Here is a 15,664-nt window from a genome sequence, read left to right as displayed (position 1 = left end):
CAGATTCCATATTAACCTGATAAGAATAGTAAGAATAGTCAAATTCTGAATTAAAAAAAAAAAAACAACTGACAAAACAAAACAAAAAGTCACTCAAAGGTATACGGGTCTATATAGGGGAATAACCCCTGGGCAATTACCCCAGACCTTCCCCTGGCCGTAATCCTCATCCTAATCCTAAACCTAATCCTAACCCTAAACCAACTCCTAACCCTAAACCTAACCTCGACCCTAATCTTTAGGGATCCTACTCTAACCTTTATACCACTAACCAGTATTTAGCCGGGAGGTACGCTACACAGTCATGCACACACAAACATTGTCATTCATGATTCCCCTTCTCATGCGCGCCGGAAGCAGTTTTGGATTGGGGGGGGGGGGGGGGGGGGGGGCAAACATTGGAGGGGGCTCAAGATTAGACCATGCATATTATGTTACACAATATACACATACACACACACACACACACACACACACGCACACACATTATATATATATATATATATATTATTACGTAAAGTGGCGTGCGGTGAGTCGAAACATGGGGGAACCATAAAGTAATTTAATTGACGGTCTGTATGCTTGTGCGTGTGTGTTGGTGAGCAATAATGGAACTACAATACATTACGGAATGTGATACATTCAACAACGCAGTCATTGAGGAACATTGATAAGTTTTCCTTACATGGATTATGGAATGACGGTGTGAAACGATCGACAAATTATCTACTGTCAGCAACATAAGGTGAATGGCATAACAATAAAATGCGAGCGAGCGAAGCGAGCGAGCTTGAAAATTTTTGATATTCTACAGTTCCAAAACTGGAGTTTTAATTGTAGCTATCGCTTTGGAAATAAATGGGGGCGCATCGGGCGCAACTGCTGGCAATTACTGGCAGCAACATTAGGAGAATGGCATTAACGATTCAATGCGAGCGAGCAAAGCGAGCGAGCTTGAGAATTTTGACATTTTACAGTCCAAAAGCTCCCGTTTGTATAGCTCTATCTTTCGCTTTGGAAATTAAGGGGGGGGGGAGCATCGGGCGCAACTGCTGGCAATTACTGGCAGCAACGTTAGGAGAATGGCATAACGATTCAATGCGAGCGAGCGAAGCGAGCGAGCTTGAAAATTTTGACATGTTATACAGTCCAAAAACTCCCGTTTGTAGCTACTCAGTATACCTTTCGCTTTGGAAATTAAGGGGGGGGGGGGGGCATCGGGCGCAACTGCTGGCAATTACTGGCGAGCAACATTAGGAGAGAGTGGCATTAACGATTCAATGCGAGCGAGCGAAGCGAGCGAGCTTGAAAATTTTGACATTTTACAGTCCAAAAACTCCCGTTTGTAGCATATTTTCATCTTTCGCTTTGGAAATTAAGGGGTGGGGGCATCGGGCGCAACTGCTGGCAATTACTGTCAGCAGCATTAGGAGAATGGCATAACGATTCAATGCGAGCGAGCGAAGCGAGCGAGCTTGAAAATTTTGACATTTTACAGTCCAAAAGCTGCCGTTTGTAGCCATATTTTTTCCCTTTTATTTCATATATACATATTTATTTTATTTTCTTTGTTTTATTCATTTATTTTTTATTATTATTATCTTTTTTCTTTTCTTTTTTTTTTGTTTTTTTTGGGGGGGGGGGGGGGCTTTTTTTTTTTGGGGGGGGGGGGCAAAAATGCGTTTTGCCCCCCCTCCACTTTTTGGATTGGGGGGGGGGGGGGGGGGTGGGGGCGGCCGCCCCATGCCCCCCCCCCCCCCCCCCCCCCCCCCCCACTTCCGGCGCCTATGCCCCTTCTGTACCAGTGTCAATGTGCAAAACTCTTACACAAAAACTTACTGGCAGATATAGCACATGATGACACGCAGACGCGGGACTGAGGGAGGGTTAAACATGAAAATCTTATATGCTCTTTAGCAAAATATCATCTAGACGGAGTTCCTCATGTTTAGGTATTTGTTCAAATTGATTACAACATTTAATGGAAGTGCCAATTCGCTATATAATATTTACAAAACTATTCCACGCAAGTATAGTGTGGTGAATATCCAATTGGCTAACCTGCCTTCCTCTATATCTGCGTTAATGACACTTTATTAATCTTTACTATTAATAAATGGTTTGTTTGGTATAACCAGGGATCTACACTAGATAAACTCCTTTTTATCTCAAAAGGAGGTGCCAATATAGAACTGTTTTAACCTCATCCGAGCACATACACTATATAGCATACTGTCTCCCGACCATAAACTTTTTAAAACTACTTGGGCGCATTTCAATTTTGCCAGTTCACGTATAATCCACATAGTGTGGCACCCAGTAATACCAAGATTATTTACGATTGTTTCATTGCAGCAGTCATACACGGACGGATAAGCCTACACAATACTCGGCGGTCCAGTGAATGTCATCTTTCCTTTCAAACTATAATGAGAACCGTATCTGCCAGAAATCTATTTTTTTTTCTTTTTCTCTGGATCTAGACTGTGGACCAGTATAAAAGAATCCGTTACGTTAATTTAGGAAATGACTCAAATGTCACTAACGAATCTCTTAATTCATTTAAGTTTAAACTGAAACTAGTTTTTTTTTTCTGAATTCATACTCATAGCAATTTCTTAACCTCCTTGACTTTCTTTGTGCATATCTTGTATTTCTGTCATTGTAGGGCCTGTATAACATTATTTGACTATCGCAAGTGCCTCCGATCGCTCGGGTGATCACGCATAAGTCACTCTTTAGAAGTTTTGTGTTGCGGACATTCCTTTCTTTTTCTTTTTGATATTCTTCGACGTCTATGTTTCATACTTCGTAAAATTCCTTTATTGTAAATATCAAGTGAGAATTTAGTATTCTTCTAGTAACTTTTCATCAATGAGAAACACCCCAGCTATGAGCTGACGACACAGTTAGCATTTCGATTGGTATCGTGCGCACTACGGAGTGCTCCGCGCACGCACGTGCTTAATCCTGTATGTACTGGCACTCGCGCATCATCGTCCCTAGCCGCCTTCTACTCATATCGACAACGAGAGATCGGATACCACTCAACACCGCGCTACACGATATCGCTGCTTGCAGCGATCATCTAGCGCGTTCCATACGCTGTGTGTGTTATTGGTTGCACATCCCATTACACGTACCGCGGCCAGCGTAAATGAGGAACCCGGAAATTAAACGACCCACCAAATTTCCCTGATTTTCTCCGTGTTAAGCCGTTGATTGCTCGTCTGTTTAGTCTACACGGGTAGCTGACCTATAGCTGCAGCCGTCCTGGCAGATTGAATACCTTTTCCAACTTCTTTCAAAGTTTTGACAGCTTTACAAGGTAAAATTTTAATTGTTTTCTTCCACTTACATACAACATACGACGCAGGTTCTCCGTTGGCTTGTACGGCAAATACTACGGTGCATGGTGTAGCATGAATTGATAAAACGTGGGACATCCTCACGCTCTTGGCTCGGAAGCCGTGGAATTATGTTTCAGACTCAAGAGTAATTTAATATTATTCTAAGCTAGGCCCTACGCCGGACAGTATGGTTTTTAACCATTAATGTATAGTGGAACAATATGTGGTATTAGGAACGTGTGCTTGAATTATATGCAAGCTGACATTTACAGAAATCTAGCAGCGATATGTGTAAAAAAGACTGTAGTCTGTAATGTTACAAAAGTCAAAGAGAGTAACATGCCTTTTTGAGGAAGCTTGTAAGTTGTAATATTTGACACAAGCATCGCATCTCGGGGCAGTGTAAGATCATTCATGGAAGACGCAATCATGACCAGCTGATGACATGGGCATTGTTTAAAGGTTTAAATACGTTCTTATTTTACCTTTCACAAGTTTAGTGAAATGCAGACTGTCTACAATGTGTACAGTAAATTTAAACCAGGCCTAACGTTAGGCCTACTGTAGATTCTAGTCATAATGTAACCCCTGGGCACTGTGTAACCATTTTTGGAAATTTGTATAACAGTACGTCTAACGTTATTGTATTCATTCTTATTTTTTAATGATTTGAATTGATTTGTTTTTATGTGACTGGTTGGTAAGGAAGCATTAACTTGTTAAGTAATGAATGCTTTGTTTTATACAATTATACAACTACATGTATATATAAAATGGGTTCAAGGATGTATCCAATCAGAAGCACTGATGTGCTCTCTTTATCGTATTTTACTAACATGCACCGCCATGCAAAAAGTGGGCAACGAAAAAGCATCACAGCATGGCATGTTAACCTATGGTGGTACGTACCTATGGTGTGGCACATTACTGAAAAAGTGTACTGCACGCTCACTCACTGACATCACAATGTGCATACATGTACTGTAGCATTGCGCTGCGCACTCAATCAGTTGTTTCAACGGCGTAGCACAATCTCAACCAGACATCTCACAATCACTTTACCTCCGCAAAGGAAGGAGGTTCTATGTCTTCATTGGCGTTTGTTTGCTTGTTTGTCTGTGTGCAAAATACTGTACTGTAACTCAAAAAGTTGTTGACAGATATGGATGAAACTTGCAGAAAAAGTTTATAAAGACACAAGGAACAGATTATTAAATTTTGGAAGTGATCCAGGAATTGTTAGATTTTTGAAAGATTTAAAAAAAAACTTTTTGCAGATAGGGTCAGTGAACTTTGGGAGTTCAAGCTGCGCATACAGTATTTGAGGCTTGCTCTCAAAAGTGTGTGCTCTGCTCTAGCGAGCAAGCTGATGACTTAAACAAAAGGCTTCTATATTTGGAAATGGGACTATTTTCAGTATGGGTGGAAATTACTTTACAATGTAGTTGCTGCTTGGCAGAGGTCTGCGCTCTCAGAGTGCTTTTCTAGTTTCTTAAACAACTTGTTCTATAGCTCATGTATCGACGTGTAGGAGAGTTGGGGAGAAAAATATTCGGACACCTTCCATTGGCTTTTGAGCAAGTTGTACAATTAGCTGAGTGGTATTCATCCTTGAAGGTATCATACTTCGAAAATGCCATTAATTTTTGACCCATTTTATTAAACAAATAATGCACAAGTTTAAGTTTGTGACGTTAGTTGAGATGCAGAGCTCTCACTTTCGGGTATTAGGGTATTCACAATGTTGTGCAACATGCATTCGGGTGCACCTCATGCATTTTTCACCAAATGTTGCAAATACCCTCAATACTGCATCTCCACTTTACAAACTCTCACCTGTGCATAATCATCTTTAGATGGGACTGATGACTGTATTAAGGACGTTCCTCAGTTAAAGTGAAATCCATGTCATTTTCTTGAAACTTTCCACACCGTAACTTTGACCCATCCGAAGCCCAAATATGTAAATAAAACCATAGGTTCATGTGCTTGTTTTTCTTCTACGGGATTTTGAAGAATATGACTAATCTGCCGTCCTGTACCAAAATGATAGCGTTACGTGATCAAGACCATGATTGGTAACAAAATCTGCAATGACAAACGTAAATCCCCATAATTCTTTCAAAATCCACGTTATTTTCTCCAAATTTGCAAGAATTGCAGAAAAGGGTACCCAAAACGAGGAAAAGGTTTTAAAGTTAGGGTTTACACTCTCATTCTTCAGCAAGCAGCGCCCTCACGCGGCAGAAAACACCGAAATCTCTCAAATCCTTCTCATCGACGTTTTCTGTTAGGGGTGAGCAAAAGGACAACGTTCATAAAACTTATGCTGTACATTCAAAACCCATGTCAATTTCACGAAACTTTACCAAATTGTAGACAGAGGCTTACTTATTCCAGAAAAACAATCAAAAGTGGGGGTTCATGTGCTCGTTTTTGTGCTAGCAGCGCCCCTATGCGACATATATCATCGTAAGTCCCCAGAATCTGGTCAGGAACCTATGCAGGGATGCCCTGACAGGGTGGGTTCATAAAACTTATGCTGTACATTCAAAACCCATGTCAAATTCATAAAAATTGACCAAATTGTAGAAAAAGGCTCACTAATACCAGGAAAAACAATCAAAAGTGGGGGTTCATGTGCTCGTTTTTGTGCTAGCAGCGCCCCCATGCGACATATTGTACTATAGTACGACCCCAAAATCTGGTCAGGAACCTATCCAAAGTCGCCCTAACAGGGTGGGTTCATAAATCTCACGCTGTACATTCAAAACCCATGTCATTTTCACGAAACTTGGCCAAATCATAGAAGAAGGCTTACTTATTCCAGAAAAATAATTAAAAGTGGGGGTTCATGTGCTCGTTTTTGTGCTAGCAGCGCCCTCATGCGACATATATCATCGTAAGTCCCCAAAATCTGGTCAGGAACCTATGCAGGGATGCCCTGACAAAATGAGTTCATTAGACTTATGCTGTTCATTCAAAACCCATGTCAATTTCACCAAACTTGACCAAATTGTAGACGAAGGCTTACTAATTCCAGGAAAATAATTGAAAGTTGGGGTTCATGTGCTCGTTTTTGTGCTAGCAGCGCCCCCATGCGACATTTATCATCGTAGGTCCCAAAATCTGGTCAAGAACCTATGCAGGGATACCCTGACAAGTGGGTTCATAAAACTTATGCTAGCTGTTCATTCAAAACCCATGTCATTTTCACGAAACTTTGCCAAATTATAGAAGAAGGCTTACTAATTCCAGAAAAATAATAAAAAGTGGGGGTTCATGTCCTAATTTTTGCGCTGGCAGCATCCCCAGATGATAGAAATCACCTCACCGGACCCCAAAATCTGGTTATAAACCTCTCGTGGGTGTCCTGATTATAGGTGGGGTTCGTGAATGTCATGTTGTACATTCAAAACCCGTGTCATTTTTACGAAACTTTATCAAATTATAGAAGAAGGGTTACTTAATGCAGAAGAATTGTAAAAATGGGGGGTTCATGTGCTCGTTTTAGTGCTAGCAGAGCCTCCTTGCGACAGAAATCATCGTAAGACCCCCAAATCTGGTCAGGAACCAATGCAGGGATATACCCTGCTAGGATGCATGAATCTCATGCGGTTCACTCGAAACCCCATTTTCTTTAAAAACACACACACAAACAAACAAAAAAACACGTCACAATTGCAGTGATATGGTGAAAAATATTCAGAAAGAAAGGTCCATGTGCGTTTTTGTTATCATTTCCCTTCCACAGCCATTATGATATCATGTGGATGCAAGCGTGGAAAACTCCATATTATTGATACGCACGCTTGTTTGTTTTACCCACTTGCTGTAACCATGTACAAAAAGTGATAATGGAGGAAGAAGAAAAAATATAAGGAAATGCGAGTTTTGGCATTAGTCTGACGGTCCTCCAAATGAAAAACAAATCTTAATACAATGACGTTGATTGTAGATTGCAAGTGTTGGTTGTTGCAGTGGTTGGTAAAGTGCGTGGGGATGTTGTAAGCTATGGAGATGTACCTTGCCCCCCCCCCCCCCCCCCCCCCCCCCCCCCCCCCCCGGAAAAAAAAAAAGATTCTCCTTTTGTTACAACAGATTTGGTAATTAAAAATATATATATATATGTGAATGGTGAAAGTGATGAATAGTCTTGTTTGATAACACTTTCGTGACCTTGTATTTTGTAACCAAAAATAAAAAAACCCAATATTTTGTATTACTAGTAATGACAAGTTTAGATCTATCAAAGTTAGATTTTAACAGAGACACTCAGATTGTTTTAGCTGCTAGACCTAAAGATGAAATGTGTGTCATATGCTTGTTTTGTTGTTGTTGTTATTGTTGTTGTTGTTGTTGTTGTTGTTGTTTTAACACCTAGTCCAATAGACTAGTGAGCCTTAGACCCCGACTAGGGCCTATAGGCCCTTGGTACCTTAGCACTCGACTTTACCATGTTGATGACCGGATAATGAACTTCATGTCACAAAAGAGATCTATGGATTGAAAATGGAAACAGCTCTCTGTTCCACTTCCAAGCTTCGCGATTCCGTCAATCAGGATGTGCTACAATGACCATGTATGCGGCTCGGACCGCTGAACTTTGCGTGGTATGAACAGATTGTAACGCGTACAGTCGGCACGCGAGCCGAGCGAGGCCGCCCAGCGCGGCTGCCCGGCGCGGCCGCGGTGGGGAGCTGTCGGGTATCCGTACGTACACGTACCACACTCTAGCTCGATCTACTAGCAGCTGCTCAGCTCAGCTAGCTCAGCTCATCACTCGTGCGTGCGCTTCTACGCTCTTTGTTACGTCACTGATACCTGCGCAGCTAGGATGCGCACAAACTCAACTGAGGAACGTCCTTAAAAAGTCCCCTTCGAAGGTCTTGGCAATGAGGAAAGTGCCTTGCCTAGGCCCGCAACCAGTGCAGCTCTACACATAATATTGTACTTTTTAGGGGACTAGAACCGGGGACATGATTTGTGTCTGTGGTCTATCCACTGAGCCAAAGCAGACCCCCCTCATTGAAAACGTCAAGCAAAACAAAACAACAGCAAAAGGCCAAAACAACAACAACAACAACAACAACAACAACAACAACAACAACAAAACCCTGCAAGCTGCCAGCGTTAACACATGAAGAAGTTTTGTGTTTCTGTGTTAGTTACAGGATATTCATGTTGTACATAATGATCCATGGTAAAACGTGTGGGCGGTAGCAATGTTTGTATTCTTTAGAAGGTCACACAAGTGTGCATCATTAAACTGTATGGTACAGTACTGGACTATGTATCTGCTTTACTATAGGCATGGAACTGTTGTACTCAGCACAATTTGTTTAAAAAAAAAATGCCCATCAAACTTGTCTCTCATAAAGTGAGCTTCTTTTGTAGATTTTGTCTGTGAACATGCATAATGTCAGAGACTCCAACCCCAAGCACCTTCTGATCTGGAGATTCTCCCGCCCGAAACCCCTAGCAAACGGGAGACTCCAAGTTGATGTGTGCGAAGCGCGAAGTTCCTGGGGTTTTAGATGTTCTCTGGTGCTATCTAAGGCTTATTTTTTTTCAACATACGATAGCAATAAGTAAGAAATCCTTTCCACCGGGAGACACAGAGCTAGGGCGGGAGAAATCAAACCTCCAGCGGGAGAACGGGAGATTTTGCAAAAATGGGTTTTCGGCGGGAGATCTCCCGTCGAAAACGGGAGAGTTGGAGTCTCTGTAATGTACTTTTAATGTATCCATTCTTTTATCAGCCTTTATTGTACAGCTGTTGCCTGAAACAACTGGGAAATGAGAGCAAAGCTTCTCATCCGACCATTATTTATAACTTGATTTTTTTTCTTTGTTTCTTTGTGTCTTTTTGTGTTTGTTCCTTTGTTTGCATCATTTTTACCTCTGCCAAGGAAGGAGGTTATGTTTTCATAGAACTTGGTTTTCGTTTGTTTGTTTGTTTGTTTCTTTGTCTGTGTGCAAAATATCTCAAAAAGTTGCGAACGGATTTGGATGAAACTTGCAGAAAAAGTTGATAATGGCACAAGGAACAGATGATTGAATTTTGGTAATGATTCGTGAATTTAATGGATTTTTGAAGGACTTTTTATCTTTTGGCTGGTGGGGTCAATGAACTTGGAAGTTCAAGCTGTGCATTTTTTTTTAGGTTTGCATAAAGTACACACACTATAAGTGCGTGCTCTAGTTTCTGCTAGGGGAGGCACGCCGTACAGCTTAGTGGAAGTTGATATTTTCAGCATGTGTATAATGTACATTGTATCTATAGGTAGAAATCACTGATTTCTATGGAAGAGCAAGATCAGTGGAAATGAGCTGCTTGGCGGAGGTCTGCACTCTCAGAGTGCTTCTCTACATGTAGGTTTTTTTATTTTTTATTATTGTTTTCCAGTATTTCATATCATTTTAAAGGGGTCTTTGTACATTACACTGATTTAAAATTCATGTTTTGTACTCAGTAATGTGCAGATGTATTGCATAGCAGAATACAGTGCATCTGGGAAATCACTGATGTGAAATTCATTCCAATCATGGCCTTGTAATCATAGAGTATGACCAGCAATTACCAATAGCATGAAAATGTTACCTTCACAGCAGAATGAGCACAGGGTGATATGAGCAGATCATCAAATCTTTCCAGGTTTAGAAGCAAGATCAGTGGAAATGGGCTGGGAATGTATCATCTCATGGGCATCTTGGAACAGAAATTGAATTACAAATAGCAAGTCGAGGGAAGAGCAAGCTTTAGTTACAACAGCTATTACTAGCATTCTTTCAGACTACGGTACATTAATGTATGGACATACATTTTTGTAATTATCATTTTACAATAGGGTCTGGCGCCGGATTTTTAGCTGTGTAGGCTTTACGAAAATCAAAGCAGCGGAAAACTCAACTTCTCTTTTCATTTTATCATATGAAATGTATACAAAGAATGATTCTTGGCACATTTAGTGATTTGCTGTCGTACATGTACATTGTAAGTACAATTGTACATATGTAATGCATTACCTGTACATTCATGTTGTGTACTGTACAGTTGCACATTGCATAATTTACATTGTACAATGTCAGTGCCACAGCACCCTTAATAGGACAACACAACGGATAAACTGCAAATTAAATGAAAAGCTACATGGAGCAAAATATGTTTACCCTTGTATTAGAGTTACTGCAATTACCTCTAATACCATAGTAACTACATTGATACAATTTTAACAGTGCTAGATAATGTGTGTCCCGAAGGTTAGAAGGAATAGGTTATTATAGGCGCATATTGTCAGTATTAAAACATACATGTAGTGTCACTGCAACAATGAGTACAAGTTTGTGTGTATCACCTCTTCTGTTGCAATTTAAAGCTTTAATAAGTTACAATCATTGTAGTTTAGTACCGTACCAATACCATTTTGTAAAACCATGCAATGCAATGTAATCTGGACTTGCTAGTGAGAATGTGCAAGTTTTAGTACAGTTTGGCAAATCAGAAATGTTTAAATGCTAAAAGCAAAATGTTTGGTTACCATGTACAGTACCAACTATTTTAATTTCAGAGTCAGAATGTACTCTGTATAAATTCATGAATTTTACTTATTTCTAAAGATGCAATTTTACTCTGTGTATGTTGCAAATTTTTAATGCCCAGTAGGCAAAATGCAAACTATGAAAAGCTTTTGCAGGGTACAATCTTGCCTTTTAGCCTTGTCTGGAAACGTCATATCTGCTGGTATGAGACAAAGTCACTCTCGTCAGATCTGAGGGCTTTTTTTTCCTCCGTCGTTATGGTTTGAGAATCAAACAGACCCCTTAAATTGAGAGTAGGCGCCCCTCGAATCTCCGGGGGTACTTATATTTTCTAGCTGATTATGAAGCAAATAAAATTATGGACTGGTGAAAGGATATAGCGTATTCATTTGGAGGTACGTGGGTAGTTGTACACCAGGCTGCTGTATGGCAATATGAAGTGATAATGCATTGCCAAAGGGAGACATTCAAACGTGGAATAGAGCTTCCAGATTTAATGTAGCCAGAACTATCAAATGATCGTGCTTGATACTATTAGGGTAGCCATAACATAATAAATTACTCTCGAAATGGAATTGATATCAGGAGTACTTTCTTTGTTGAATTCATCTTATAAGTCGCGGGCTATGCTACCTGTTGTACATAACATTTGTACATTAGGGCAAGTCCAAGATAAGGTCCCCTCAGAAGACAAAATTTCATCTTCGCTCAATATTGACATGTTTCGTATCATTTTGAAGCTTATGAGTTGAAGTTTTGATATCCGTGGAGGAAAAAATGATATTATGTAAATTTATGCAAATTTCAAGGGCTTCATTTGCATAAATGTGAAACACAGCGTTACGTATGGGACATTTATAAAAATTCATATTAATTCAATGGAAAGCAAATAATATTTGATTACTATGTGGACATAAGAAGTTCATCACATAGTTTAACTTGGTATGAAAATTTAGGGATTATGCAAATGATTATGCAAATTAGCTCGTGTCCTATCATGAGATGTCCCATACGTAACAAAATGAGGTCATTTTTTCAGGTTTTTTCTGAAATTGCTAAGGTTATTCTAATGCCCTTTTGGAAAGTTCGAATTTTTTGTTTAGAGAAATTAAATACCAGAGAAAAAAAGAAAAAAAGTAAAAGAAATATTTTTTATTAGGCATTGAAATAATGATACGTATGGGACAAATGCGTTACGTATGGGACATCCTCATACATTGCATGTGAATGCATGTAGCTAGCTGGGAAGGTCTCTCAGTACACAAATGGTCAATCATCCTGGAGAAAGCATCCCAACTTTGTAGCTACTTTTTGAGTTATAGACACTTGAAACAATACATGAACTTGACTGAACAATTTTCAGAAAGGGGAAGGGGAAAATGGCAAAATACACAATGAAAAATCAGCATTAAAGGGATGGTATAGTTATTTGTAGTAATGGGGATTCAGTTTTCAACATTTAAAGATATGATTGGAAACAATTACATTTGTATATGAATTACTTAAGAGCATAAAATCCTAAGACTAGAGGAATTCAAAGTTCATGTGATGGAGATCCAATTTGAAATGGTTGTGATATATATAGAAAAAAAAAGTAAAATGATTTTTTTTTTATTGCAAGTGATACACAAATTGTCCTTATTCAGTTTTCAGTAGTAGCCACAACAAAATTCAAGGGTATACATGTTTACTGAGGTGTGACTCGAATCAATGACCTGACTGCTAGACAGACATCATATACAGTTGTATCTACTCGATCACTGGGGTTCCACGCAGCAGGTATTGCTTATTTATCAAACTTAATATTTCTTGTGTCAAGTTGTTTTTTATTGAAACTAAATGGCAAACTGCCCTTCATCAATGGAAGTAAACACTTTAAAATATTCAAATTTTCAGTAGTAACTATCCTGATAAAAATAGGGCATACATACTCAGGTTGGTCATAAAAAATATAAAATATGATTGAATGTGATTATGATGGTAAATGTCTGGGGAATATTGTTCCCTTGTCAATCTGGATCAGTATTTGAGTAATTTCAAGTGATTCCACCTCAATAATTATGCAAAAATTAGTTTATAAGTATTTTGCAAAATTATTTTGCAAAATACCCATAAACATGGTTCTCCACACACTAAACGAATGGGGGACAAAGGGCACGCATACCCAGGTTGGTCATAAAAATATAAAAATATGATTGAATATGATTATGATGGTGAATATTTGGGGAATATTGTTTCCTTGACAATCTGGATCAGTATTTGAGTAGTTTCAACTGATTTTACTTCAGTAATCATGCAAAATACCCATAAACATGGTTCTTCACACACTATAATGAATGGGGGACAAACTGTCCCATACGTAACTGTCCCATACGTAACACGTCATGTCTGTCTTTAATTTAAACCTGTAATTAGAGCTTTTTGCCTAATGACATGAAACTTACCTGTGATAATCTTGAGTGTTGTGACTTTCATCGCAGTGAGTTACAAGAAGTAGAATGATATACTTTCAGAGAGTTTTGAGGTTGAAAAAAATGTTCAAAAAAACAAAATTTTTCTGGTCCCATACGTAACGGCACATATTTTCTCTTCTAGAATATAATTGTCAAGGTCATTTTTCTCAATTTTTTTACATGATTATACTTCTTCTAGATATCAATCACCATGATGAAGTTCAATATGATCAAAGGCCATTAACACTATTTTTCAGGTCATAAAAGTCTCTGAATGTCCCATACGTAACGTGCGCGTTATCTTGGACTTGCCCATTAAGTTTTGGACGTTGTACACTGTACGTTCGTTGTATGTTGTCACTACTCATTGTATAGAAATGAAAGATTGCACCACAAAGTTGTGCTTGTTATTTCGTGTAATTTGTGCTTTTAATGATTCCTTGTTTTAGAATATTTAGTAGTTAGAATTTATGTGTAACTTACAGAAATTTATTTCTATCTTTTTGTCTTGAAGCCATATTGATATTTGTCTATCTGAAGTCATAACACTGCAATGAGCATTTTTAAAGTTGAATTGTACTCAGCTGTTTGAAAGAATATACAGTGTAGATAATGAAGACATACATTGTACAAGTTGTACGTATAAGGATGTGAAATCATTGTAGGCCTACATGTACAAATTTCATACAGGTGTACAACTGTACACTACTCATTTGAGGAACATGAGGTTTGTATAGAAATTCAGTTGATACAGATTAAAAATAACAAACATCAGAAGTAGAATAGCCACATCCGAGTGTCTATATATTGGGTAATTACTATTTTCTCTGTCAACTGATACAGTGTACACCTCCTTGGAATTTGTAGAGTATCCTGAGTATATTGTAATTACACGTATGAGATTGCAAGGTTGTGCAGTCAGACCTTTATTATCCAGTCACTGATTAACCAAATTCTCTGACTATCAGGACGTTGACTGGCTGCTTTTTTACATTTTTTTTGATATTTTGAACATTTTCATACTACATAATGTACTTTCAGTGCCAAATCTCACTCAAAACAGCCCACCTCCCTGCTCAAAACAAAGATTCCTGTCTAATACACGTTAGAGAAAGCCAGCCTGAGGCCGACTTTCTCTTACACTTTAAATATAAAATGGTCACACAAAACTCGGGCCAGCCTCGGGCTTACCACACACTCCACTTCAGGCCACCTCTGGATGTGGTCTGAGGCCGACCTCGGACGGGCCCTCGGCAATGTGCAAATGGTACCTGGCCTGAGGCCTGCTTTCGGAGAGCTGCGATTGACTGGTCACATGACCCTCTGTACTGCAAGAGCGCGGTAGAGTGTCGAAACAAAATACGGTGTATACCAGACCACGTGAAATGTTACATGTAGTCGTACAGCGTAGGGCTGTCCTGCAGCAGGGTAGGGAAAGGCAATGTGAGTCCAGCCCATACTGTAAACAGGGTCCATGAGGAGCATCATCGCTAGAGCCAGCCCGAAGCTAATATGAAAATGGTTCGCAAAGTGACCTCAAGCGGGCCTTAGGCCGGCCACAAAAAGCGGGCCTCAGGCTGCCTTTCATGTGTAACGGGTCAAACACACGTTCAACCATTGGCTATACACTTTTGGTAGCTAAAAAGATTACAAGTTTATGATGATCATTTTATATGGCTTGCATTCAAGCTGGAGGGAAAAAAAATAATAGTCATATATGTGTCTTGTGTAATATTGCCATATAATAGAGAATTTGTTTAGTACAACGTGTATAAAAGTTTCATGGCCTGAACTACATATTAGAAGGCATTTCTAGAGCCAAAGAACGAGTACCCTGCGAGTACCATGTACAATTACCTTGTACAAGTTGTACGTGTAGTCGTGTATGTGGTTTGCGATTTACAATATTATGTTTTGAAGATGCAGTTTTGAGAGACTCAGTCAGGCAATTGGTGAAATGAAGCTCAGAATGTTGTAAATGGTATGATACGTTGTACATACAGTACAAAGTACATGTACGTGTACATACATGTATCCCATTCAAATTGTCAAATTCCACACTGTACACATTGTGTATAAGATCGTTGGTAGTGTAACAAGGAAAAGTGAAACTTCATTGGCAACATAGCTTGCTACATCCTTGCAAAGGTCCTAGGGTACTGATACCAGGGTAGTACTTCGTATTTTTTAATGACATTTATTGTACATATATTCAGACTGTTTACAAGTGACTTTTAGTATTTTCATAAAAATGTGTATAGTATGACAGATAAATGCACAAATTTGTAATATGAATACATATCATATAGAATTTCATCT

The 15,664-nt window shown here is 39.1% G+C and overlaps 1 protein-coding gene across 1 annotated transcript in view; it reads left to right on the top strand.

Annotated features, from left to right (window-relative positions):
* Positions 1–3,137: 3,137 nt before the first annotated feature.
* The window catches only part of LOC139722224 (CYFIP-related Rac1 interactor B-like), a 78,778-nt gene continuing 66,251 nt past the window's right edge, over positions 3,138–15,664 (top strand). The window contains exon 1 of the mRNA XM_071633534.1: positions 3,138–3,328. The gene's annotated coding sequence lies outside the window, so the exon portion shown is untranslated. The remainder of the gene's footprint in view (positions 3,329–15,664) is intronic.

Source organism: Diadema antillarum, unplaced genomic scaffold (genome assembly GCF_040938485.1).
Source record: "Diadema antillarum isolate AM-2024a unplaced genomic scaffold, OU_Dant_1.0 scf00000161, whole genome shotgun sequence".
Lineage (NCBI taxonomy): Eukaryota > Metazoa > Echinodermata > Echinoidea > Diadematoida > Diadematidae > Diadema > Diadema antillarum.
The sequence above is the reverse complement of the archived record's forward strand: the minus strand, read 5'-3'. Positions and strand labels throughout refer to the sequence as shown.